Source organism: Bombina bombina, chromosome 10, assembly GCF_027579735.1.
Source record: "Bombina bombina isolate aBomBom1 chromosome 10, aBomBom1.pri, whole genome shotgun sequence".
Lineage (NCBI taxonomy): Eukaryota > Metazoa > Chordata > Amphibia > Anura > Bombinatoridae > Bombina > Bombina bombina.
The window spans coordinates 203919995-203946406 of NC_069508.1; the positions used below are offsets into that span (position 1 = coordinate 203919995).

Below are 26412 nucleotides of genomic sequence, written 5' to 3' on the forward strand. Positions count from 1 at the left end.
AAAAATCATTGTGGGGCTTACATATGAGTTTGTAGTTAACATTTTAAACAATATATTATGAAAAATTGGAACTATTCCTGGCTGAACTAAATGTTAATTAGAAATCCTAGATTTTATATTTGTTATGTGTAGTGATATCACATATATTCCAGACAATAATTAGAAAGAATTTTTACATAACACAGCTCATTTGGTCTAAAATTAACTACCTACTCAAATTACACCTGCTGGCTTTATGCACAGCGATCACAATGACATAATATTGAGGTTTTAACGTTGCTGTTAGTTGCTTAAGCTTTTACGTGTAAAATTACAAAGCCATTGACAGGAAAATCTAATTATAGTAGACTTAAAGGGACGGTACAGTCTAAATGAAACAACATTTTGATTGAATTGCATCTGTTCACTTAAAAAAGGGTAATATATTCTGTATATATATATATATAGATAAAGTTTCAATCTTTCATTTCAATTTAAAAGGTTTAGAGGTGTGACTGACTGCACATTGTTTATATGGACATACAAACCAAAATATTTTATTCAAGATTCAGATAGAGCATGCAATTTTTAACAACTTTCCAGTTTACCTTTTATATCTAATTTGATTTTTCTCTTGTTATTCTTTGTTGAAAAGCATACCCAGGTAGGCTTAGGAGCAGCAATGCACTACTAGGAACTAGCTGCTAATTGTTGACTCACCTATAAGCCTCTTTTGATTGGCTCTCATGATGTGTTCAGCTAGCTCCTAGTATTGCATTTTTGCTCCTTTAAAAGTCCAAAATAAACTTTCAGGATTCAGATAGGGCATGTAATTTTAAACAACTTTCCAATTTACTTTTATCACCAATTATGCTTTGTTCTCTTGGTATTCTTAGGTGAAAGCTAAATCTATGTAGGCTCATAGGCAAATTTCTTAGACCTTGAAGGCGGCCTCTAATCTGAATGCATTTTAACAATTGTTCACCACTAGAGGGCATTAGTTCATGTGTGTCATATAGATAACATTGAGCTCACTCACGTGAAGTTACCTAGGAGTCAGCACTTATTGGCTAAAATGCAAGTCTGTCAAAAGAACTGAGATAAGGGGGCAGTCTGCACAGGGTTAGATACAAGGTAATCACAGAGGTAAAACGTGTATTAAAATAACAGTGTTGGTTATGCAAAACTGGGGAATGGGTAATAAAGGGATTATCTATCTTTTTAAACAACAAAAATTCTGGTGTTGACTGTCCCTTTAACAAAGGATACCTAGAGAATGAAGCAAACTTGCTAAAAGAAGTAAATTAAAAAGTTGTTTGAAATTGTATTCTCTAAATTTGAAAGACAAATTTTGTGTTTTATGTCCCTTTAATTTGAAACTGTCCTGGTCCTGCAAACCAATGAATATTTTACTAGTAAAATGACAGTTTTAAATGTTTTGCATGAAAATCTTTTGTAATACATTATTTCTAATGCTTAAATAAATACACTGACTTTAATGTCCCTTTAATTGAAGCACAATAATGTTTGTCTTGATTAAATTGCCTATATGTAAGCACAGATGTATCTAGCCTACAATGTGTCACATGTTACACTTGTAATTGAATCAACATCCAGCCTGAATACATTTTTGCTCCTCGGGGGACTAGAATGTTTTCAGTATTTTCATTTGAATAAAATCCTTTGTATCAGATTTTTGTTTAGGTGCCCATTTAGTCATAAACTATGGTTGTTCATATCCAGTCTTTTATGGACTCAGTATAGCCAGGGCAAGGGGACCTCTTTGCTGGAAAACTGACTCAGTCTGATCAATCCATCTGTGCTAAATCAAGTTGATTCTTAAACCCAGATCTATTTCCATTTCTGAGTAGTGGAATCAGATGACCTTCATATAAATCCACCGTACAGGTTTCAAAACACAGTAGAAAACTGGACATGATCATGGCATCTAAAGGGACTGGCTAGTCAAAAATAAACTCACATGATTTAGCTAGGGCATGTCATTTTAAACAACCTTCCAATTTACTTTTATCATCAAATTTGCTTTGTTCTATTGGTATTCTTAGTTGAAGGCTAAACCTAGGTAGGCTTATATGCTAATTTCTCTAAGCCCTTGAAGGCCACCTCTTATCTCAGTCCATTTTGACAGTTTTTCACAGCTAGACAGCGCTAGTTCATGTGTGTCATATAGATAACATTGTGCTCACGTCTGTGGTGTTACTTTTGAGAAGGCACTGATTGGCTAAAATGCAAGTCTGTCAAAAGAACTGAAATAAGGGGGCTGTCTGCAGAGGCTTAGATACAAGGTAATCACAGAGGTAAAAAGTATATTAATATAACCGTGTTGGTTATGCAAAACTAGGGAATGGGTAATAAATGGATTATCTGTCTTTTTATACAATAAGAATTCTGGAGTAGACTGTCCCTTTATTCATCAAGATGGTCTTATATTTGTCCTGGGTATACTTGAATTGAATTACCACATTTTGTCCTTTCATGTCCAGGTCACTTTTAAATGGTTGTGAGTGTGGCCGTCTGTATGTTCAGTGAACCAGTACCCATCTGCATAGACAGCTTCAAGACATTGGGAGGTTGGCCGGGGACATAAGATATAACTCTCAGTTTTAGGGTTGTCGGAATTAAACGGAGATAGGCGTCTTATTCTTCCCTGCGTCCCCTCTATAAAAGTAACACTTTTTTACTTTATGTTCTTTTTTATAGATGAACAATATTTCCTAAATGAATGATGCAAAGCGAGCCTAGGGTAATCACACACATAATCTGGCACTTCATATGCTCAGCATGTAATAAATCTTTTTTTTTAATCCTATAATGTATTATATGTTAGTTACACTCATCCTCGCTGTTGTTCTATTTAAAACTAAATGGCTATTTGCACCATCTCTGGAATTGCTGAGCTTGGCAGGGGTTTAACTTTTTGACATAAAAACGCAGGTGGGGAACTCAGCTCCTTGTAAATCATTTCATTTGGTCCCTGTCACTTTATTCCCCAGTGCTCAGTCACTTTGTATCAGTTTTGTTTTTATGAGTTAGCCAAAGGAAAACAGTATTATTTTTTTCAGTTTTAAAGGGACAGGAAACCCCAAAAATGTAATTTGTGATTTCGATAGAACATACAATTTGAAACAACATTCAAATTTACTTTTATTATCAAATATGCATCATTCTTTTGTTATCCTTTTCTGAAGGAACAGCATTGCACTACTGGCAGCTAAATGAACACATCTAGTTAGCCAATAAAAAGACAACAATCACTAGCTAGCTCCCACTAGTGTAGACACTAATTTTGTATATCCTTTGTTGAAGGAGCAGCATTGCTCTAAGGGCTAGCTGAACATACAAGAACCATATATGTGCATCCACCAATCAGCAGATCCTAGTAGTGTATTGTTTCTCCGGAGCCTACCTGGGTATGCTATTTAACAAAAATAAGAGGAGAAGGAAGCAAATTAGATAATAGAAATAAATTGGAAAGTTGTTTAATATTGCAAGCTCTATCTGAATCATGAAAGTTGAATTTTAAATTTACCATCTTTTTAAATACTGAATATAAATAGAGAGGACAGTGCACACCGAACGAGTATTGGATATTCCTTTACTTATTAATCTAGAAGGAGCGTTGTGAATTCTTTCTCAGTGTGGTTTTCATCACTTAAAGGGACATTAAACTGTAAATAATGGCTAATGATAAAACAAGATTAGCATTACAATAATATGCAGATGTATTTTTTACTTTATATTAGTTGTTAATTTATGGGGGGGGGAAATGAAGTGTAAAGTTTTAGTGTTCATAAAGAACAGGCACCGCCATTTTGTAACCTAAGTTTCCTTCTTTGCTGAGGCCATTTAGGGACAGTTATATAAATGCTAGTAAAACAGAAAAAGAGGAAGCACCCTCAAGGCTAAAGTGTGGTCCTACACAAAACTTTAACATTATAGGTTTAAAGCCTATTTAATATAACAAAAATCAAATACAATATATGTGCATGTATATGAATTCAAACAAAGATACTCATTGCATTTAGTACTATGAAAGTGCTTTGAAAGGTAGTGCAGAAAACACAGGGGAAACTCGAAAAATTAGAATATCGTGCAAAAGTTCATTTATTTCACTAATGCAACTTAAAAGGTGAAACTAATATATGAGATAGACTTATTACATGCAACGCAAGATAGTTCAAGCCGTGATTTGTCATAATTTTGATGATTATGGTTTACAGCTCATTAAAACCCCAAATCCACAATCTCAGAAAATTAGAATATTACATGCAATCAATAAAACAAGGATTGTACATAGAACAATATCGGACCTCTGAAAAGTATAAGCATGCATACTGTATGTACTCAGTACTTGGTTTGGGCCCCTTTTGCAGCAATTATTACTGTCTCAATGCGGCGTGGCATGGAAGCTATCAGCCTGTGGCACTGCTGAGGTGTTATGGAAGCTATCAGCCTGTGGCACTGCTGAGGTGTTATGGAAGCCATCAGCCTGTGGCACTGCTGAGGTGTTATGGAAGCCATCAGCCTGTGGCACTGCTGAGGTGTTATGGAAGCTATCAGCCTGTGGCACTGCTGAGGTGTTATGGAAGACCAGAATACTTCAATAGCGGCCTTCAGCTCTTTACTAAATTTACTAAAAATGTGTAGAAAATATTGTCCTTATCTTAATCCAAAAATTAGATAAAAAAGGTATTTACCTAAATGAAAAAAAGAAAAACATAGTGTAAAGTTGTTGGTGATATAGTTTCCCTATGTCCAATAAATAAGGCTTACCAGACCACTTGAAGATCGAAGGTGTATGGAACCTGAGCTGCAATAAACTCGTGATACATTTTTATGATTAAAGTAAATTGAAAGTTATTTTTAAATTTTACACTTTATCTGAATCACAAACATTTAATTTTTACCTCTAGTGAGATCTCTATATTTATGTAACATATAACCTAATATGGAAATAAAACACATAATTTGAGCAAATAAACTCTTAACTTCTCCCGCCAAATGAGTAAGAGGTAATGTTGTGTTATTCCAATATAGATCATAGGTGAATACTCTTTTTTTTTATATACAGTGGGCATTGGTAAAATAATATAAGGCTGAGAATTTTTAGTTTTTGGGATATCCTGGTGTAAAAAATGAAATGCTGTAATTAATTTATGTATTGAGTAAATTTATGTAATTTTGCATTTCTTGCCCTAGATAACTAGAAGTTAATCCCTAGAAACGTGTTTCACACATAGGGAAAGTCACGCGCAAGAGACTCATTCACTAAAGCAGGAAATCATTAGTGATTGGCGGCTGTATGTGACTGCCACTTGTGATTGGCTCACAAGCCATGTGTTCTGATAATAGGCTGAAATGCTTTCAGCTCCTGCACAAGGCTTTACCTATTTGTTTAACTCCTTTGAGGTGGGTAAACAGATTTTTAACTGGATCAGTAATGCAAAAAATGACATGCTATAATATATCAATACATGTTTTTTTTATTTTTTTATTTTCATCAGGATGTCCTTAAAGGGACAGAAAACACCAACATTTTCTTTCATGATTTGGATAGAACATACAATTTTAAACAACTTTCCAATTTACTTAACAAATTAGCTTCATTCTTTTGTTATTATTTGCTGAAGGAACAGCATTGCACTACTGGCAGCTAGCTGAACACATCTGGTTAGCCAATCACAAGAGACAAATAAGTGCAGGCACCAATCAGCAACTATCTCCCTCTAGTGTAGGATATATGCATATTCTTTTGCAACAATGGATACCATGAGAACAAAGCATATTTGAAAACTGAAGAGAATTTAAAAGTGTCTTACCATTACATATTCTATCAAAATCATGCAAGTTTAATTTTGTCTTTCCTATCCCTTTAAAATGTTCTATTCATAGATGTTTCATGTCAGCCAAAAGGCAAACTTACTGTCCTCCAGCAACTGACAATAAAAAAATAAAACTGGCCTGGACTAACTTGGAACTGACCCATCTTAAAATACATATTTACTTTATTATATGTTTAATGTGTTCACTATATTTATTATTGTTTGCAGAGTATATTGTTCTCAGTAGATTGTGAGTCTTTTTCGTGCACCAGACACAAGATTTTATATTAATTTCAAGACCTCAATTGACTCTCTTTTTATATCTCAAGTTGCGGAAACATAGACATTAGCTTGTCATTTCACGTTGTTTTATGTAACTAGCTATTTAATACCTACCCTTTAATATAGCGATGTACAAGAGGGTTGTTTAGTGTCCATAAAGCCCTTTATCCAACTCTAAAGCAAGATATGCCGTGCCCTTGATATGTGATCACTACTTGTGGAGTATTATGTACCCTACAAATCCTGCACATTATGAGTTCATATGGCAATATGAGCACATGTGGAAATCTTTAGAACATTGTTATGAAGCTCATTGCTAGATAGAGCGCTATTTTTGTAGGTATTAACTTAAACACATATCAGCCACCAGCTTAGCATTTCTAGACTAGAGGATCGCTCTATTCCTTATGTTGTCATTTATCTGTAACTCACAGTCTGCAAAATAGTGCTCTGACTGAAATCCCAGACGTGAAGGAAACCGTTATTATAAATGTCATTTTCATCTCTGCTAATCAACATTGACATTTCTGTTGATACATTAAAATACAGCTCTAGCAATAGGATATTTATATAAAATATATGTTTAGCTTTAACACATAGAAGTTAGAGATTGCGTTTTAAAACAAATATCAGACATGTCCCCAGCCGGGGGTCGTTATGAAATAGCTGGTTCAGTAGGCGTGTCAAGCCTCTCTTATTATCTGGATTCTCCTCTATTTCAGATATTTAATATTGTACTCTTATTTAATGAATAATATTAATGTATCTTACACTGTGCTTTAAATGGGAAATATAATTTGCAGATTTGCAGAAACTTGATGAATGTATTAAGCTAGAGTGTGTGTGAATGAAGATGATTTTTATGAAGAATTCAGCTGTACCGAACTGAATCATATTGTAAAATAAAGTTTTTTTCAGTAACTACTATACAATTTATAGATTTCTGATGTAAAATTTGTTGATTCGTTAGTCTTCCATACTCAAACAAGCTGACAGCCCTACGGGAGGGGGGTGTAATACTTTGCCATATTATAACATTTTCTGTTATTTATGAATTTTACTTAAAGTGACATTAAACACTAAATACATCCTACGTGATAGCACGTTTTCAATGCCTGAGAATAATATGTATTTTATAATATACTGTATATATAATCAGCTCTGCTGAGACCACCTAAGGACAGTTGTACAGTGACAATCTCACAACGAGCCTGAGAATAATATGTATTTTATAATATATATAGTCACCTCTTCTGAGACCACCTAAGGACAGTTGTACAGTGACAATCTCACAATGAGCCTGATAATAATATGTATTTTATAATATATATAGTCACCTCTGCTGAGACCACCTAAGGGCAGTTGTACAGTGACAATCTCACAATGAGCCTGAGAATAATATGTATTTTATAATATATATAGTCACCTCTGCTGAGACCACCTAAGGACAGTTGTACAGTGACAATCTCACAATGACCTGAGAATAATATGTATTTTATAATATATATAATGAGCTCTGACCACCTAAGGACAGTTGTACAGTGACAATCTCACAACGAGCCTGAGAATAATATGTATTTTATAATATATATAGTCACCTCTTCTGAGACCACCTAAGGACAGTTGTACAGTGACAATCTCACAATGAGCCTGATAATAATATGTATTTTATAATATATATAGTCACCTCTGCTGAGACCACCTAAGGGCAGTTGTACAGTGACAATCTCACAATGAGCCTGAGAATAATATGTATTTTATAATATATATAATCACCTCTTCTGAGACCACCTAAGGGCAGTTGTACAGTGACAATCTCACAATGACCTGAGAATAATATGTATTTTATAATATATATAGTCACCTCTGCTGAGACCACCTAAGGGCAGTTGTACAGTGACAATCTCACAACGAGCCTGAGAATAATATGTATTTTATAATATATATAGTCACCTCTGCTGAGACCACCTAAGGACAGTTGTACAGTGACAATCTCACAATGACCTGAGAATAATATGTATTTTATAATATATATAGTCACCTCTTCTGAGACCACCTAAGGACAGTTGTACAGTGACAATCTCACAACGAGCCTGAGAATAATATGTATTTTATAATATATATAATCACCTCTTCTGAGACCACCTAAGGGCAGTTGTACAGTGACAATCTCACAATGACCTGAGAATAATATGTATTTTATAATATATATAGTCACCTCTTCTGAGACCACCTAAGGACAGTTGTACAGTGACAATCTCACAATGACCTGAGAATAATATGTATTTTATAATATATATATATAATCACCTCTTCTGAGACCACCTAAGGACAGTTGTACAGTGACAATCTCACAATGACCTGAGAATAATATGTATTTTATAATATATATAGTCACCTCTGCTGAGACCACCTAAGGACAGTTGTACAGTGACAATCTCACAATGACCTGAGAATAATATGTATTTTATAATATATATAGTCACCTCTGCTGAGACCACCTAAGGACAGTTGTACAGTGACAATCTCACAATGAGCCTGAGAATAATATGTATTTTATAATATATATAGTCACCTCTGCTGAGACCACCTAAGGACAGTTGTACAGTGACAATCTCACAATGAGCCTGAGAATAATATGTATTTTATAATATATATAATCAGCTCTGACCACCTAAGGACAGTTGTACAGTGACAATCTCACAATGAGCCTGAGAATAATATGTATTTTATAATAAATATAATCACCTCTTCTGAGACCACCTAAGGACAGTTGTACAGTGACAATCTCATAATGAGCCTGAGAATAATATGTACTTTATAATATATATAGTCACCTCTTCTGAGACCACCTAAGGACAGTTGTACAGTGACAATCTCACAACGAGCCTGAGAATAATATGTACTTTATAATATATATAGTCACCTCTTCTGAGACCACCTAAGGACAGTTGTACAGTGACAATCTCACAACGAGCCTGAGAATAATATGTATTTTATAATATATATAATCAGCTCTGACCACCTAAGGACAGTTGTACAATGACAATCTCACAATGACCTGAGAATAATATGTATTTTATAATATATATAATCAGCTCTGACCACCTAAGGACAGTTGTACAGTGACAATCTCACAATGACCTGAGAATAATATGTATTTTATAATATATATAATCACCTCTGCTGAGACCACCTAAGGGCAGTTGTACAGTGACAATCTCACAACGAGCCTGAGAATAATATGTATTTTATAATATATATAATCACCTCTGCTGAGACCACCTAAGGACAGTTGTACAGTGACAATCTCACAATGAGCCTGATAATAATATGTATTTTATAATATATATAGTCACCTCTTCTGAGACCACCTAAGGACAGTTGTACAGTGACAATCTCACAACGAGCCTGAGAATAATATGTATTTTATAATATATATATATATAATCACCTCTTCTGAGACCACCTAAGGACAGTTGTACAGTGACAATCTCACAATGACCTGAGAATAATATGTATTTTATAATATATATAATCACCTCTGCTGAGACCACCTAAGGACAGTTGTACAGTGACAATCTCACAATGACCTGAGAATAATATGTATTTTATAATATATATAGTCACCTCTTCTGAGACCACCTAAGGACAGTTGTACAGTGACAATCTCACAACGAGCCTGAGAATAATATGTATTTTATAATATATATAATCACCTCTGCTGAGACCACCTAAGGACAGTTGTACAGTGACAATCTCACAATGTTAAATATCCCTTTTAAATGGACATGAAACCCCAGACTTTTATTTCATGATTCAGATAGAACAGCAATTTTAAACAACTTTCTAATTTACTTCTATTATCAAATCAAATTTTCTTCGTTATCTTGATATCTTTTGTTAAAAATACAAGGGTGTAAGCTCAGGAGTGTGCACGTGTCTTTAGCACTGTATGGCATCAATTTTGCAAGAATGTTATCCATTTGCAAGAGCACTTTCCAACTAAAGGGGAGGAGAGTCCACGGCTTCATTCATTACTATTGGGAATTAATAACCTGGCCACCAGGAGGAGGCAAAGACACCCCAGCCAAAGGCTTAAATACCTCCCCCAGTCCCCTCATCCCCCAGTCGTTCTTTGCCTTTCGTCACAGGAGGTTGGCAGAGAAATGTCAGAAGATTTCGGAGTAGTCTCTTATGGAGGGTAGTACTCTTCACATTGGGACTGGAGTTTTAAGTAGTCCTGTCAGCCTCTCAGTGAGAGCCTGGGCGAAAGTTAGAGTCTGGAGATGCAAAACCATCCCGACTCATATTAACAGCTCCACAAGCAATCAGCATTGACGAGTTTCGCTGCCTGCTTTTTACGCTCAAGTCCATGTCAGGAGCGAGTTTACGAACCTGTCAGACTTGAGGGACCGAATTCCTGTTCCACGGCTTAGATTCTGGCAAGATCGTTTAATTTTTTATTACATAATGATAACATGGAAGACAGGGTCACAGTGTGACGCCTCTTATCTTTAAAGAATCAAGGGTTAATATTCCTAGAAAGGGGATTATTGAACAGGGGGTTTTATACATGATATTGTTTATTGTGTCATTGCTGCGTTTATGTGCGAGATGAGGCTCTGTCAATGTGTGGAACTTTCAGGTGACTTACGGGAGAATTACGCTGCCTTTTTTTGGCGCATTTTCTCCTTAGGCAGGGGCGGTCCTGCCGGGCATTCCATGTGACCAGGTGTGCCTCTGTTGATCAGCAGCACAGGAGACAAAACAGTTTCTGTAGTCCGGTTCATAGGAGGTGGTGAGTGCTCCGGCCATTGGAGGTTATAAAGGTGCTTATTTATTAAGTTAATCTAGTCCGTAATAACAGTGCAAACTATGGAGGACTCTAGGTCTCCTTCCTCTGTTTATTGTGAGGAGGTTCTGGTAGATCAGCCTGAGCAGCTATGTTCCACATGCCTTAATAAAGTTACAACATCTAAGAGCAAACGGATGTTTAGTACTACTAAACGCCGTCCACCTCTGAGGGGTCCCCGTCCCGTGAGGTGCGTTCCCTGCATCCATCTCCAACTGCACATGCAGCGCCTCAGGGTCCAACCATTACTCCAGCGGGAGAGATATGTTGGCCATCAGATTTTGCGGATCAACTGCAAAGAGTGGTATTGAAAGTGATCCATGCCTTACCATGTTCTGCTAAGCGCAAGCATAGGATGTATCATGGCGCCCAGGCCCAGGGGTTGTCTAAGCCTCTGGAAATATCTGAGGCATTATACGATGATGAGGTCCACTCCGACTCTTTGGAGGAGGCCCCTTCTGAGTCGGAGTCTGTGTCATCTAAACCTCCGGCTGCAGAGGAGCCTGACTTAAGGTTTAGGATGGAAAATTTGTCAAGAAGTCCGCTGAGACAAAATCGTCATGAGGGGGTGGCCCCCGACCGGTCTCCGGACCAAGTAGGGGGCAGATTATCTCTCTTCTCAGAATCCTTGGGTTCTGGATCCTTGGGTTCTGGACGTTGTCGCCCAGGGTTACAGAATAGGGTTTAGATCCCATCCGCCCAGGGGCAGATTCCTCCTGTCAAACCTGTCTTCAAGACCGGAAAAGAGAGAACCCTTTCTAGAATGTGTGAGGGATCTCTCCTCTCTAGGTGTTATCGTACCAGTACCTCAAGCAGAAAGGGGTCTAGGGTACTATTCAAATCTTTTTGCGGTTCCAAAGAAGGAGGGCACGTTCTGCCCGATTCTGGACCTAAAGTGTTTAAACAAGCTTCTGAGTGTTCCATCATTCAAAATAGAAGCGATCAGATCTATTCTGCCCCTAGCTCAAGAGGGACAGTTCATGACAACTATAGACTTGAAGGACGCTTACCTTCATGTGCCAATTCACAGGGACCACTTCAAGTTCCTGAGATTTGTGTTTCTGGACCAACACTTCCAGTTTGTGGCCCTTCCCTTTGATCTGGCGACGGCCCAAAGAGTCTTCACGAAGGTTCTGGGGGCGCTACTTGCAGTGGCCAGATCCAGAGGCATTGCTGTGGCACCCTATTTGGACAACATCCTAGTCCAGGCGACGTCGCTCAGTCTTGCAGAGGATCATTTGAGGGCGCTTCTTCTTTTGCTCCAATCTCACGGTTAGAAGATCAACTCAGGAAAGAGTTCCCTGGTTCCCAGCAACAGGGTGGAGTTCCTGGGCACGATAATAGACTCTATGTCCATGAAAATATTTCTCACAGACCATTGACGCAGGAAGATTGCATCCTCTTGTCTTGCGCCTTCAGTCCTCCTCAAGCCCCTCGTGGCTCAGTGTATGGAGGTGATCAGACTCATGGTTTCCAGCATAGACGTCATTCCATTCGCCAGGTTCCATCTCAGATCTCTTCAATTGTGCATTTTGAGACAGTTGATGCTCGGACTCAGATCAGTAACATCAATCAGGAAAATAGTGGTTCCTTCTTTGTGTCCTAAACCTTCTTCTTCTAAGGAGAGGTTGCTGCATAATCTGGATGTGGTTCGTGCCCTGAAGTTCTAGCTTCAGGCTACGAAAGATTTCAGACAGTCTACATCTCTTTTTGTGGTGTATTCAGGGAAGTGCAAGGGGCAGAAAGCCTCTTCTACTTCTTTGTCCTTTTGGTTGAGGAGCTTGATTCGCTTGGCCTACGAGACAGCTGGACATAAGCCTCCTCAGAGGATCACGGCTCATTCAACTAGAGCTGTGGCTTCGTCTTGGGTCTTCAAGAATGAGGCCTCTATGGAGCAGATTTGTAAGGCGGCTACCTGGTCCTCCTTGCACACTTTTACAAAGTTTTACAAATTTGACATTTTTTGCTTCTACGGAAGCTGTTTTTGGGAGAAATGTTTTGCAGGCTGTGGTGCCCTCAGATTAGGGTCTGCCTTTTCCCTCCCGGTTTCATTCAGTGTCCTCTAGAGCTTGGGTATATGTTCCCAACATTAATGAATAAAGCTGTGAACTCTCCTCCCCTTTAGATGGAAAACATAAATTATGCTTACCTGATAATTTCATTTCCATTTACTATTTAAAAAATAAACTACCAATCGAGGGGGGGGGGGGAGTCCACGGCTCCCGCCCGTATCGCCGAAGGTTGAATCTAAATTTATTTTATCTTCTGGCACCATTTATACCCTGATATTTCTCCTACTGTTCCTTGTTCCCTCGGCAGAATGACTGGGGGATGAGGGAAGTGGGGGAGGTATTTAAGCCTTTGGCTGGGGTGTTTTTGCCTCCTCCTGGTGGCCAGGGTCTTAATTCCCAACAGTAATGAATGAAGCCGTGGACTCTCCTCCCCTCGATGGAAATTAAATTATCAGGTAAGCATAATTTATGTTAATTCCTGCCATGTAGTGCTCAGACGCCTACCTAGGTATCTCTTCAAACAAAGAATATCATCTGAACAAAGCAAATTTGATAATAGAAGTAAACGGGAAACTTTTTTTACAATTTTATGCTCTGTCTGAATTACAAAATACATTTTTTTGGGTTTCATGTCCCTTTAAGCTGCTTACAGACCCATGTGAAAGTATTATGACTTTACTCTGCATTAATGGAGGTCTCTCCACTTATGACTACAAAACCCTTCAATACTGAAATAGTTACTGTTTGTGTTTGTTTTAGCTGAGATCCTCCAACCTCATTTAGTGCCTAGTCACACATCCATAACAGATAATGGTCTGCTATGTTATTGCTCCCGATCAATATATTGACGCTGTCTGTCAGAGCGGTCGGTACAGTAATTGTTACAAGAGCAGAATGGAGAGAGAGAACGTGTCCAAATGATGTAAAATGAATAAATAAAATATGACGTTTAGTTCCTTCCTTCTTTTACTTACGCATCTTTATGTGTTTACCCTGCAAAGTGCACTACGCTTAAGTTAATCAGCTGTACCTGCATTATTTATGGTGCATCATAGCGTCAGTATAGTAGCTCTATTGAAAGGATTGATCACAAGTGATGCAGACTTGAACAAGATTTATTTTCTTAGCTTTATCGCTGGGAAGCTTCAGGGTACTATCAAATCACATTTGCTTGATTGACAGTATAGAACTCATCCTGTCAATACAATTGATTTTTTTTCTGTAGCAAGAGATGTGCTAAGAAACTTAAATCTTTTGTGTGAAGCTCTATAGAATCCTCAGCCTAGACAAGAAAAAACCCTTCTGGAGCATAGTCCATCCTAATTATATTGTAATGTTGGCTTATGTCCATGTAGACTGTCCTTATAGCCAGTGGTAAGTCTGGCTATTCATTACACTTTTGAAGCTTAAAGGTACAGTAATCTCTCAAATGTTCTACCATCTTTATGAAAGAGTACCTATTAACCCCTAAACAACCATCCCCCTGCATTGCAAATACTTTATTAAACTTACTAACCCTTTTTTGTTTTTATAGGGATATTAGATTAGGTAACCTAGACATAGATGCATGAAATGTTTTTAGGGTTTAGTGTCCTTTAACAATATATGTATATGCTTATACACATGGTAACACATAAATATATCTGTATATACACATAGTAACACAAATATATATGTATATACACGTAGTAACACATAAATATATATGTATATACACATAGTAACACATAAATATATATGTATATACACATAGTAACACATAAATATATATGTATATACACATAGTAACACATAAATATATATGCATATATACATAGTAACACATAAATATATATGTATATACACATAGTGACACAAATATATATGTATATACACATAGTAACACATAAATATATATGTATATACACATAGTAACACATAAATATATATGTATATAAACATAGTAACACATAAATATATCTGTATATACACATAGTAACACAAATATATATGTATATACACGTAGTAACACATAAATATATATGTATATACACATAGTAACACATAAATATATATGTATATACACATAGTAACACATAAATATATATGTATATACACATATTAACACATAAATATATATGTATATACACATAGTAACACATAAATATATATGTATATACACATAGTAACACATAAATATATATGTATATACACATAGTAACACATAAATATATATGTATATACACATACTAACACATAAATATATATGTATATACACATAGTAACACATAAATATATATGTATATACACATAGTAACACATAAATATATATGTATATAGACATATTAACACATAAATATATATGTATATACACATACTAACACATAAATATATATGTATATACACATACTAACACATAACTATATATGTTTATATACACATATTAACACATAAATATATGTATATACACATAACAACACATAACTATATATGTATATACACATATTAACACAAATATATATGTATATACACATAGTAACATATAAATATATATGTATATAAGCATAATAACACATAAATATATATATATATATATATATATATATATATACACAGTAACACATAAATATATATGTATATACACATAGTAACATATAAATATATATGTATATAAGCATAATAACACATAACTATATATGTATATACACATAGTAACACATAAATATATATGTATATACACATAATAACACATAAATATCCAAAAATGAAGATGGTAATCCCAAACATCCGTTAGATATAAAAAGCAGCTTTATTGGCAAACTTTAAAAAATTTACATGGTTCACACAAAGACAAAAAAGGTTTTACGCGTTTCGGCTAGGGCCGTACTCATAAATACATAAATATATATGTATATACACATAATAACACATAAATATATATGTATATACACATAGTAACACATAAATATGTATGTATATACACATAGAAACACATAAATATATATGTATATACACATAGTAACACATACATATATATGTATATACACATAGTAACACATAAATATATATGTATATACACATAGTAACACATAAATATATCTGTATATGCACATAGTAACACATAAATATATCTGTATATACACATAGTAACCCATAAATATATATGTATATACACATAGTAACACAAATATATATATGTATATAAGCATAGTAACACATAAATATATATGTATATACACATAGTAACACAAATATATATATGTATATAAGCATACTAACACATAAATATATATGTATATACACATAGTAACACATAAATATATATGTATATACACACAGTAACACATAAATATATATGTATATACACACAGTAACACACAAATATATATGTATATACACATAGTAACAGACAAATATATATGTATATACACATAGTAACACATAAATATATAGGTATATACACATACTAACACATAAATATATATGTATATAGCTGAAACTTTTGAATTCCCGCCAGGGTGCCGTTGGATGCTATTTATTTAAAGGGCAATGATACCCAAATGTTTTAACATTTGAAAGTGCTGCAGCATAGCAATAAAAAGCTGACTAGAAAATATCCCCTGAACATCATTTTACCTCAAAGTGTCCTAAGTATTCACACCCCATTGTAAAGGACTTTAAGCAGCAAATCAGTATGTCTGTCCCAGGACCGGCAAGGGAGCGTGCCTCATGCACACTCATGTTATTTCCCTATTCAGTTTAAGGAACTTTACTATGAAATCTCATGAGAGTTAAGTGAATGAGATCACAGTAAAAGAGTTCATGACCTCAGCACTGTTGATGCTGATTGGCTACTGTTCATTTCTTCAGTTTTTTAATTTTTTTTATCTGCATCTGGACAGCAGCTGAAGCATAATTTTTAACACAACATTTACTCTGCTGAGCTGAGGTAAAATATCTTCCTTTTTTACATAGAGATGCTCAGGTGATATTTTCCTGTCAGCTTTTTACAGTTATGCTGCATCCGTTTCAAATGATTTAGCATATGAGTATTATGTCCCTTTAAGTATAGCCACTCAGAGGAGGAAGTCACTTTATTGGTTCTGCATGGCAGCCATCTTTGAATACAAAATACTAAAAAGTAGATTTTTAAAAGTATAGTCATTTAACCATATCTGCAGCTTCAAAAAAAAAATTTTAAGCTTTTTAAATCTACATTTTATACTATTTGTATTGAAAATATATGTTTCTCTTTTTTTAAGTATGGGGCATTCATTTAATGACATATTTTGTGATATGCGGCTTTTATAATGAAAATGAAAGCAATGTATTCTTTAATTAAAATGGAAACGTGTTTTTATTAGGCTTGTTTGGCATAATCTTTGCCTTGGTCTCATACAATTCATTATACGTATTTGCCATATTTTTATAAACCTTCATTATTACAAAGTTCATACTCTGCCAAGTCTTGTAAAGAAGTTATAGGATTCTGCAATATACTTTAACCCCTTTCCTCCTGTCCCACTCCGCTTGCTGCAGTAGCTACTTGGAACCTTTGAATTCTGCAGCTTGGAAGTTGAACCTCAAGCTTAAAATGTCTGAGAAAGCACTGCAGGCTCTAAGTGTGATGCATTCCTTTGTAAGACCTTGGAAACCGAGAGTGCTAATGCAAGAGAGGTTCAGCGAGATCATATGTAAATAAGGCTAAAAACTGCCATATGCAACGTCAACCTGAACTTGAACTAAAATATGGTTTCCAGCAGACGTGCATTAAAATGACTTTATTCTGATGATTAATTAAACCAATTACATAAGATGTATGAGAAGGAAAAAATTCTTTAAACGTTTATTTAGTAGAAACAGGTAAGGAAGAACACTGAAACGTAATATTTAAAATAAAAGGCTTTAAAAGATGATCAAACTGGAAACTTAATCACCCAGATTACAAATGTAGTGCAAACATATAAGTGTGTGCATTAACATCACATAGGAGCAATTAATAATGCTCTTATTTTTATGTTCATATTACAAGTTGAAAGTAGTATCTTAATGCTAAGGTGCGCTAACATCTGCTTGTCAGATAACACAGGTGCGCTAACATCTGCTTGTCAGATACCACAGGTGCGCTAACATCTGCTTGTCAGATACCACAGGTGCGCTAACATCTGCTTGTCAGATAACACAGGTGCGCTAACATCTGCCTGTCAAATAACACAGGTGCGCTAACGTCTGCCTGTCAGATAACACAGGTGCGCTAACATCTGCCTGTCAGATAACACAGGTGCGCTAACATCTCCTTGTCAGATAACACAGGTGGGCTAACATCTGCCTGATAGATAACACAGGTGAGCTTACGTCTGCCTGTCAGATAACACAGGTGCGCTAACATCTGCCTGTCAGATAACACAGGTGCGCTAACATACACCTGTCAGATAACACATGTGCGCTAACATCTGCTTGTCAGATACCACAGGTGCCCTAACATCTGCTTGTCAGATAACACAGGTGCGCTAACATCTGCTTGTCAGATAACACAGGTGCGCTAACATCTGCTTGTCAGATAACACAGGTGCGCTAACATCTGCCTGATAGATAACACAGGTGAGCTTACGTCTGCCTGTCAGATAACACAGGTGCGCTAACATCTGCCTGTCAGATAACACAGGTCCGCTAACATACACCTGTCAGATAACACAGGTGCGCTAACATCTGCCTGTCAGATAACACAGGTGCGCTAACATCTGCTTGTCAGATACCACAGGTGCGCTAACATCTGCTTGTCAGATAACACAGGTGCGATAACATCTGCCTGTCAGATAACACAGGTGCACTAACATCTGCTTGTCAGATACCACAGGTGCGCTAACATCTGCTTGTCAGATAACACAGGTGCGCTAACATCTGCCTGTCAGATAACACAGGTGCGCTAACATCTGCTTGTCAGATACCACAGGTGCGCTAACATCTGCTTGTCAGATACCACAGGTGCGCTAACATCTGCCTGATAGATAACACAGGTGCACTAACATCTGCCTGTCAGATAACACAGGTGCGATAACATCTGCCTGATAGATAACACAGGTGCGCTAACATCTGCTTGTCAGATAACATAGGTGCGATAACATCTGCCTGATAGATAACACAGGTGCGCTAACATCTGCCTGTCAGATAACACAGGTGCGATAACATCTGCCTGATAGATAACACAGGCGCGCTAACATCTGCTTGTCAGATAACACAGGTGCGATAACATCTGCCTGATAGATAACACAGGTGCGCTAACATCTGCTTGTCAGATAACACAGGTGCGATAACATCTGCCTGATAGATAACACAGGTGCGCTAACATCTGCTTGTCAGATAACACAGGTGCGATAAGATCTGCCTGATAGATAACACAGGTGCGCTAACATCTGCTTGTCAGATAACACAGGTGCGATAACATCTGCCTGATAGATAACACAGGTGCGCTAACATCTGCTTGTCAGATAACATAGGTGCGCTAACATCTGCCTGATAGATAACACAGGTGCGCCAACATCAGATAACACAGGTGCGCTAACATCAGATAACACAGGTGCGCTAACATCTGCCTGTCAGATAACACAGGTGCGCTAACATCTGCCTGTCAGATAACACAGGTGCGCTAACATCTGCCTGATATATAACTCAGGTGCGCTAACATCTGCTTGTCAGATAACACAGGTGCACTAACATCTGTCTGATAGATAACGCAGGTGCGCTAACATCTGCCTTTCAGATAACACAGGTGCGCTAACATCGACTTGTCAGATAACACAGGTGCGCTAACATCAGATAACACAGGTGCGCTAACATCTGCCTGCCAGATAAAACAGGTGCGCTGACATCTGCTTGTCAGATAACACAGGTGCGCTAACATCGGCTTGTCAGATAATACAGGTGCACTAACATCAGATTATTATTATTATTATCGGCCAACAGATTCCGCAGCGCTGATAACACAGGTGCACTAACATCTGCCTGCCAGATAAAACAGGTGCGCTAACATCTGCTTGTCAGATAACACAGGTGCGCTAACATCTGCTTGTCAGATAACACAGGTGCGCTAACATCTGCCTGTCAGATAACACAGGTGCGCTAATATCTGCTTGTCAGATAACACAGGTGCGCTAACGTCTGCTTGTCAGATAACACAGGTGCGCTAACATCTGCTTGTCAGAAAACACAGGTGCGCTAACGTCTGCTTGTCAGATAACATATGCGTGTCAGATAACACAGGTGCGCTAACGTCTGCTTGTCAGATAACACAGGTGCGCTAACGTCTGCCTGTCAGATAACACAGGTGTGCTAACATCTGCTTGTCAGATAACACAAGTGCGCTAACACCTGCTTGTCAGATAACACAGGTGTGCTAACACCTGCTTGTCAGATAACACAAGTGCGCTAATATCTGCTTGTCAGATAACACAGGTGTGCTAACATCTGCTTGTCTGATAACACAAGTGCGCTAACATTTGCTTGTCAGATAACAGAAGTGTGCTAACGTCTGCTTGTCAGATAACACAGGTGCGCTAACGTCTGCTTGTCAGATAACACAGGTGCACTAACATCTGTCTGTCAGCTAATACAAGTGCGCTAACATCTGCTTGTCTGATAACACATGTGCGCTAACACCTTCTTGTCAGATAACAGGTGCGCTAACATCTGTCTGTCAGATAACACAGGTGCGCTAACATCTGCCTGTCAGATAACACAGGTGAGCTTACATCTGCTTGTATGATAACACAGGTGAGCTAACATCTGCCTGTCAGATAACACAGGTGCGCTAACATCTGCTTGTCTGATAACACAGGTGCGCTAACATCTGCTTGTCAGATAACACAGCTGCGCTAACATCTGTCTGTCAGATAACACAAGTGCGCTAACATCTGCTTGTCTGATAACACACGTGCGCTAACACCTGCTTGTCAGATAACACAGGTGCGCTAACATCTGCTTGTCAGATAACACAGGTGCGCTAACATCTGCTTGTCTGATAACACAGGTGCGCTAACGCCTGCTTGTCTGATAACACAGGTGCGCTAACGTCTGCTTGTCTGATAACACAGGTGTGCTAACGTCTGCTTGTCAGATAACACAGGTGCGCTAACATCTGCTTGTCATATAACACAGGTGCGCTAACATTTGCTTGTCAGATAACACAGGTGCGCTAACGTCTGCTTGTCTGATAACACAGGTGCGCTAACGTCTGCTTGTCTGATAACACTGGTGTGCTAACGTCTGCTTGTCTGATAACACAGGTGCGCTAACGTCTGCTTGTCTGATAACACAGGTGCGCTAACATCTGCTTGTCTGATAACACAGGTGCGCTAACGTCTGCTTGTCTGATAACACAGGTGCGCTAACATCTGCTTGTCTGATAACACAGGTGCGCTAACATCTGCCTGATAGATAACACAGGTGCGCTAACATCTGCCTGATAGATAACACAGGTGCGCTAACATCTGCCTGATAGATAACACAGGTGCGCTAGCATCTGCCTGATAGATAACACAGGTGCGCTAGCATCTGCCTGATAGATAACACAGGTGCGCTAACATCTGCCTGATAGATAACGCAGGTGCGCTAACATCTGCTTGTCAGATAGCACAGGTGCGCTAACATCTGCCTGATAGATAACACAGGTGCGCTAACATCTGCCTGATTGATAACACAGGTGCGCTAACTTCTGCCTGATTGATAACACAGGTGCGCTAACATCTGCCTGATTGATAACACAGGTGCGCTAACATCTGCTTGTCTGATAACACAGGTGCGCTAACATCTGCTTGTCTGATAACACATTGTTTAAAAAGATAGATAATCCCTTTATTACCCATTCCCCAGTTTTGCATAACCAACACAGTTATATTAATATACTTTTTACCTCTGTGATTACCTTGTATCTAACCATCTTCTGACAGCCCCCTGATCACATGACTTTTTATTTATTATCTATTGATAACACAGGTGCGCTAACATCTGCCTGTCAGATAACACAGGTGCGATAACATCTGCCTGATAGATAACACAGGTGCGCTAACATCTGCTTGTCATATAACACAGGTGCGCTAACATTTGCTTGTCAGATAACACAGGTGCGCTAACGTCTGCTTGTCTGATAACACAGGTGCGCTAACGTCTGCTTGTCTGATAACACAGGTGCACTAATGTCTGCTTGTTTGATAACACAAGTGCGCTAACATCTGCTTGTCTGATAACACAGGTTAGCTAACGTCTGCTTGTCTGATAACACAGGTGCGCTAACATCTGCTTGTCTGATAACACAGGTGCGCTAACATCTGCTTGTCTGATAACACAGGTGCGCTAACGTCTGCTTGTCTGATAACACAGGTGCGCTAACATCTGCTTGTCTGATAACACAGGTGCGCTAAGATCTGCCTGATAGATAACACAGGTGCGCTAACATCTGCCTGATAGATAACACAGGTGCGCTAACATCTGCCTGGTAGATAACACAGGTGCGCTAACATCTGCCTGATAGATAACACAGGTGCGCTAACATCTGCTTGTCAGATAACACAGGTGCGCTAACATCTGCCTGATTGATAACACAGGTGCGCTAACATCTGCTTGTCAGATAACACAGGTGCGCTAACATCTGCCTGATTGCTAACACAGGTGCGCTAAAATCTGCCTGATTGATAACACAGGTGCGCTAACATCTGCCTGATTGATAACACAGGTGCGCTAACATCTGCCTGATTGATAACACAGGTGCGCTAACATCTGCCTGATTGATAACACAGGTGCGCTAGCATCTGCTTGTCTGATAACACAGGTGCGCTAACATCTGCCTGATTGATAACACAGGTGCGCTAACATCTGCTTGTCTGATAACACATTGTTTAAAAAGATAGATAATCCCTTTATTACCCATTCCCCAGTTTTGCACAACCAACACAGTTATATTAATATACTTTTTACCTCTGTGATTACCTTGTATCTAACCATCTTCTGACAGCCCCCTGATCACATGACTTTGTATTTATTATCTATTGACTTGCATTTAGTACTGTGTTGTGCTAACTCTTAAATAACTCCTTGGGTGTGAACACAATGTTATCTTTATGGCTCACATGAACTAGCACTCCCCTTTTGTGAAAAGCTAATAAAAAGCATGTGAGGCTGTCTGTAGTGGCTTAGAAGCACGCAGAAATTTAGAGGTTTAAATGTTATAAAGTATATTAATATAACAATGTTTGTTGTGCAAAGCTGGGGAATGGGTGCTAAAGGCATTATCTATCTTTTTAAACAATAACCATTTTAGTGTAGACTGTCCCTTTAAAGGGATAGAAAGGTCAAAATTGAAATGTGCATGGGAACATTTCAAATTGAAACAGAAGCATTTTTGCAGTATTTTTCTATTATCAAAAATGCTTCTTGTTAACGTTATCACTGTTTTTTTTAGCAGCATACGCACATATGCTGTGAGGTTCGTGCACCAGTATGCAAACTCAGGGAGCTGGTGGCGGTGTGTATTTTGCCTGTAAATAATGTATTTGTGTCATACAAGCCACTACTACTGGTCCACAGGCCTTCACAGCATATGTGCGTATGCCACGCATAAACCGTAATAACTTTTACTAGAAGCATTTTTGCTAATGGAAATATATTTAAAAAATACTTCTATCTGAAATGTAAATGCCCCCGTTTCGACCTTTCTGTTGCTTTAAATGCTCCTGTGTTGCACTTTTAATATAAATCCTAACCACAGCTACTCTGTATTGTTATTAAATGCTGCTCATAGTAAAACTGAAGTTTACTCAGGAGCCTGGGCTATTAACAAACATGATGATTTCAAATGTGCAAGAAGCAGCAAGGAATTTGCTAACTCCATTCCCTGCATACAGTTCCTTTAGGAACTTGCTTTTGTTTTGGTTAGGCTCCATCGCTTTTGGCTGGAAACCTTCTTTTATAGACACAGATGAATTTGAGGTCTCTGTTTCCCTCAAAGGTCTTAAAGTGAAGGTAAACTTTGGTGAACGAAAGCCCGTTTTTAAAAAATACTATTAAAAACAGGGGCACTTTCATTCATCAAAGTTTACAAAGCAGCCGTTTTGATTAAAAACTTACCTTTTTTTTTCTTTTCACAGCCAGAGCAGCTTCCCCCTCCTGGAAATCCTCTCTTCACACGTCAGCAATGACTAATCCGGCTTCCTCCAATCACGGCTTTCCCCCCAGGGTAGTCATTGCCTGAGGCCATGCTGTGATTGGAGGAAGCCGGATTAGTCATTGCTGACGTGTGAAGAGAGGATTTCCAGAAGGGGGAAGCTGCTCTGGCTGTGAAAAGAAAAAAAAAGTAAGTTTTTAATCAAAACGGCTGCTTTGTAAACTTTGATGAATGAAAGTGCCCCTGTTTTTAATAGTATTTTTTAAAAACGGGCATTCATTCTTCAAAGTTTACCTTCACTTTAAATAATGTTAACTCTTTCAAAGCTTTACAAATTTGAGGCCCTCGGTACAGAAGGACTAATTGTCTGTTCCAAGGGAAAATGGTTAACATAATTCATGAATATATAAGATGCTCACTTCAACCCTTAAATAGCTTGGATTATAAATAAAAGGAATATGAAAAGTTATTGCATTGATTTTTTTTTTAATTATGTATAGTGAAAAAAAATATTTGGCTCATGTTATCTCTACCTGTTGAGAACAGTAAATATTCATCAAGTACTATTGAGCGTATGAGTTTATAGTCCTTACTAAATAATGAAAACTTTATAAAACATTAAGTCCTTTTTTTTATTTATTCCATTTGCTCCGCCAATTTTCATCAATGTCCTAATGATCGGACTTGACTGAGATCAAGAATCAAAACCGTAAGCAGTAGAAATAATCATGCTTTACATCTAAGCTTGTTTTTTTATACAAGATTTTATCGCTTCTGCGCTTTAATCCTGATGTCGAAGCACCGCTCTGAAGAAACCCCTTTTGCACTGGGATCTCTGTTTAATGGCCACAATCTATTTTTTATGAAAAAGCAGGAAACAAGCTGTCCTCAGTAAAAAGATTTACAAAATGTAATCATTGTTGAAATATTCCCTTTGAACTGTCTTGTCCACAGGGGTCTCTTGCTCCAATACCCTGTTTTCTTTCGAAACACTCTTACAAGTTCCTCTAGAAGATCAGGTACAGTGGTGGGGCTCGCTTTGAAGTCCTGAATGAATGAAAGAAAAGCATAATATAAAGGAGATGTTGATGAAGCATAAAATACTCTTTAAGCCGACAGAATAGCCGAGTTAACACATCCTAAGCTGCTTTTAGATTTTTTTTTCTGTCTCGTTTTTATTCCTCCATCACATTTTCCTGTGCTTTGTGTACAGTGGGGGTTTTATATTATGAGAAGTCTCTGATCTATGTAGTATGCCATTTCCGAACAAAAAACTAAAATGGGATTGTTTTTTAGCCCCTTCAGTCTTTCGTCTTAGAGCTCTTTTTTTTTAACCCATTGCTGGAAGATTTGTTGAGTAGATTTTGTTTGAGGACTAAATCTGATCAAATGTTTTGTGCCTCATTAAAGGAACAGTGACACCAAAACATATACGCATTATTCTGAAGATTATTTAAATGGCCACATTCTCCCAGCTGCGATGCATAGAAGGGGTGGGAAAATGTAACTGGAAGTGTGCCGATCTTCCCAGCAGACCATGTGAGTCTCCTACAGTTTTTTAAGAAACAAGATAATTACACGTAAGAGCCAGTAGGGGCATTCTGCTTGATTTTTTTTTTATTGGACTTAAAGGGACATGAAACCCAAAATCTTTCTATCCTTGTTCAGATAGAGCAGCAATTTTAAATAACTTTCCAATTTACTTCTATGATTACATTTTCTTTGTTCTCTTGGAATCCTTTTTTGAACACAGGAATGTGAGCTCAGGAGTATGCCCGTATCTGCAGAATTATATGGCAGCAGTTTGGCAACCATGTTAGACATTAGCAAGAGCACTAGATGGTAGCAGTTTTATAATAATGTTATACATTAGCAAGAGCACTAGATGGCAGCAGTTTTATAATAATGTTATACATTAGCAAGAGCACTAGATGGCAGCAGTTTTATAACAATGTTATACATTAGCAAGAGCGCTAGATGGCAGCAGTTTTATAACACTGTTATACATTAGCAAGAGCACTAGATGGCAGCAGTTTTATAACAATGTTATACATTAGCAAGAGCACTAGATGGCAGCAGTTTTATAATAATGTTAGACATTAGCAAGAGCACTAGATGGCAGCAGTTTTATAACACTGTTATACATTAGCAAGAGCGCTAGATGGCAGCAGTTTTATAACACTGTTATACATTAGCAAGAGCACTAGATGGCAGCAGTTTTATAACACTGTTATACATTAGCAAGAGCACTAGATGGCAGCAGTTTTATAATAATGTTATACATTAGCAAGAGCACTAGATGGCAGC

The 26412-nt window shown here is 37.5% G+C and overlaps 1 protein-coding gene across 9 annotated transcripts in view; it reads left to right on the forward strand.

The window, feature by feature from the left end:
• Positions 1–26412, forward strand: part of NFIA (nuclear factor I A) — a 761934-nt gene that overhangs the window by 661108 nt on the left and 74414 nt on the right. The window lies entirely within an intron of this gene.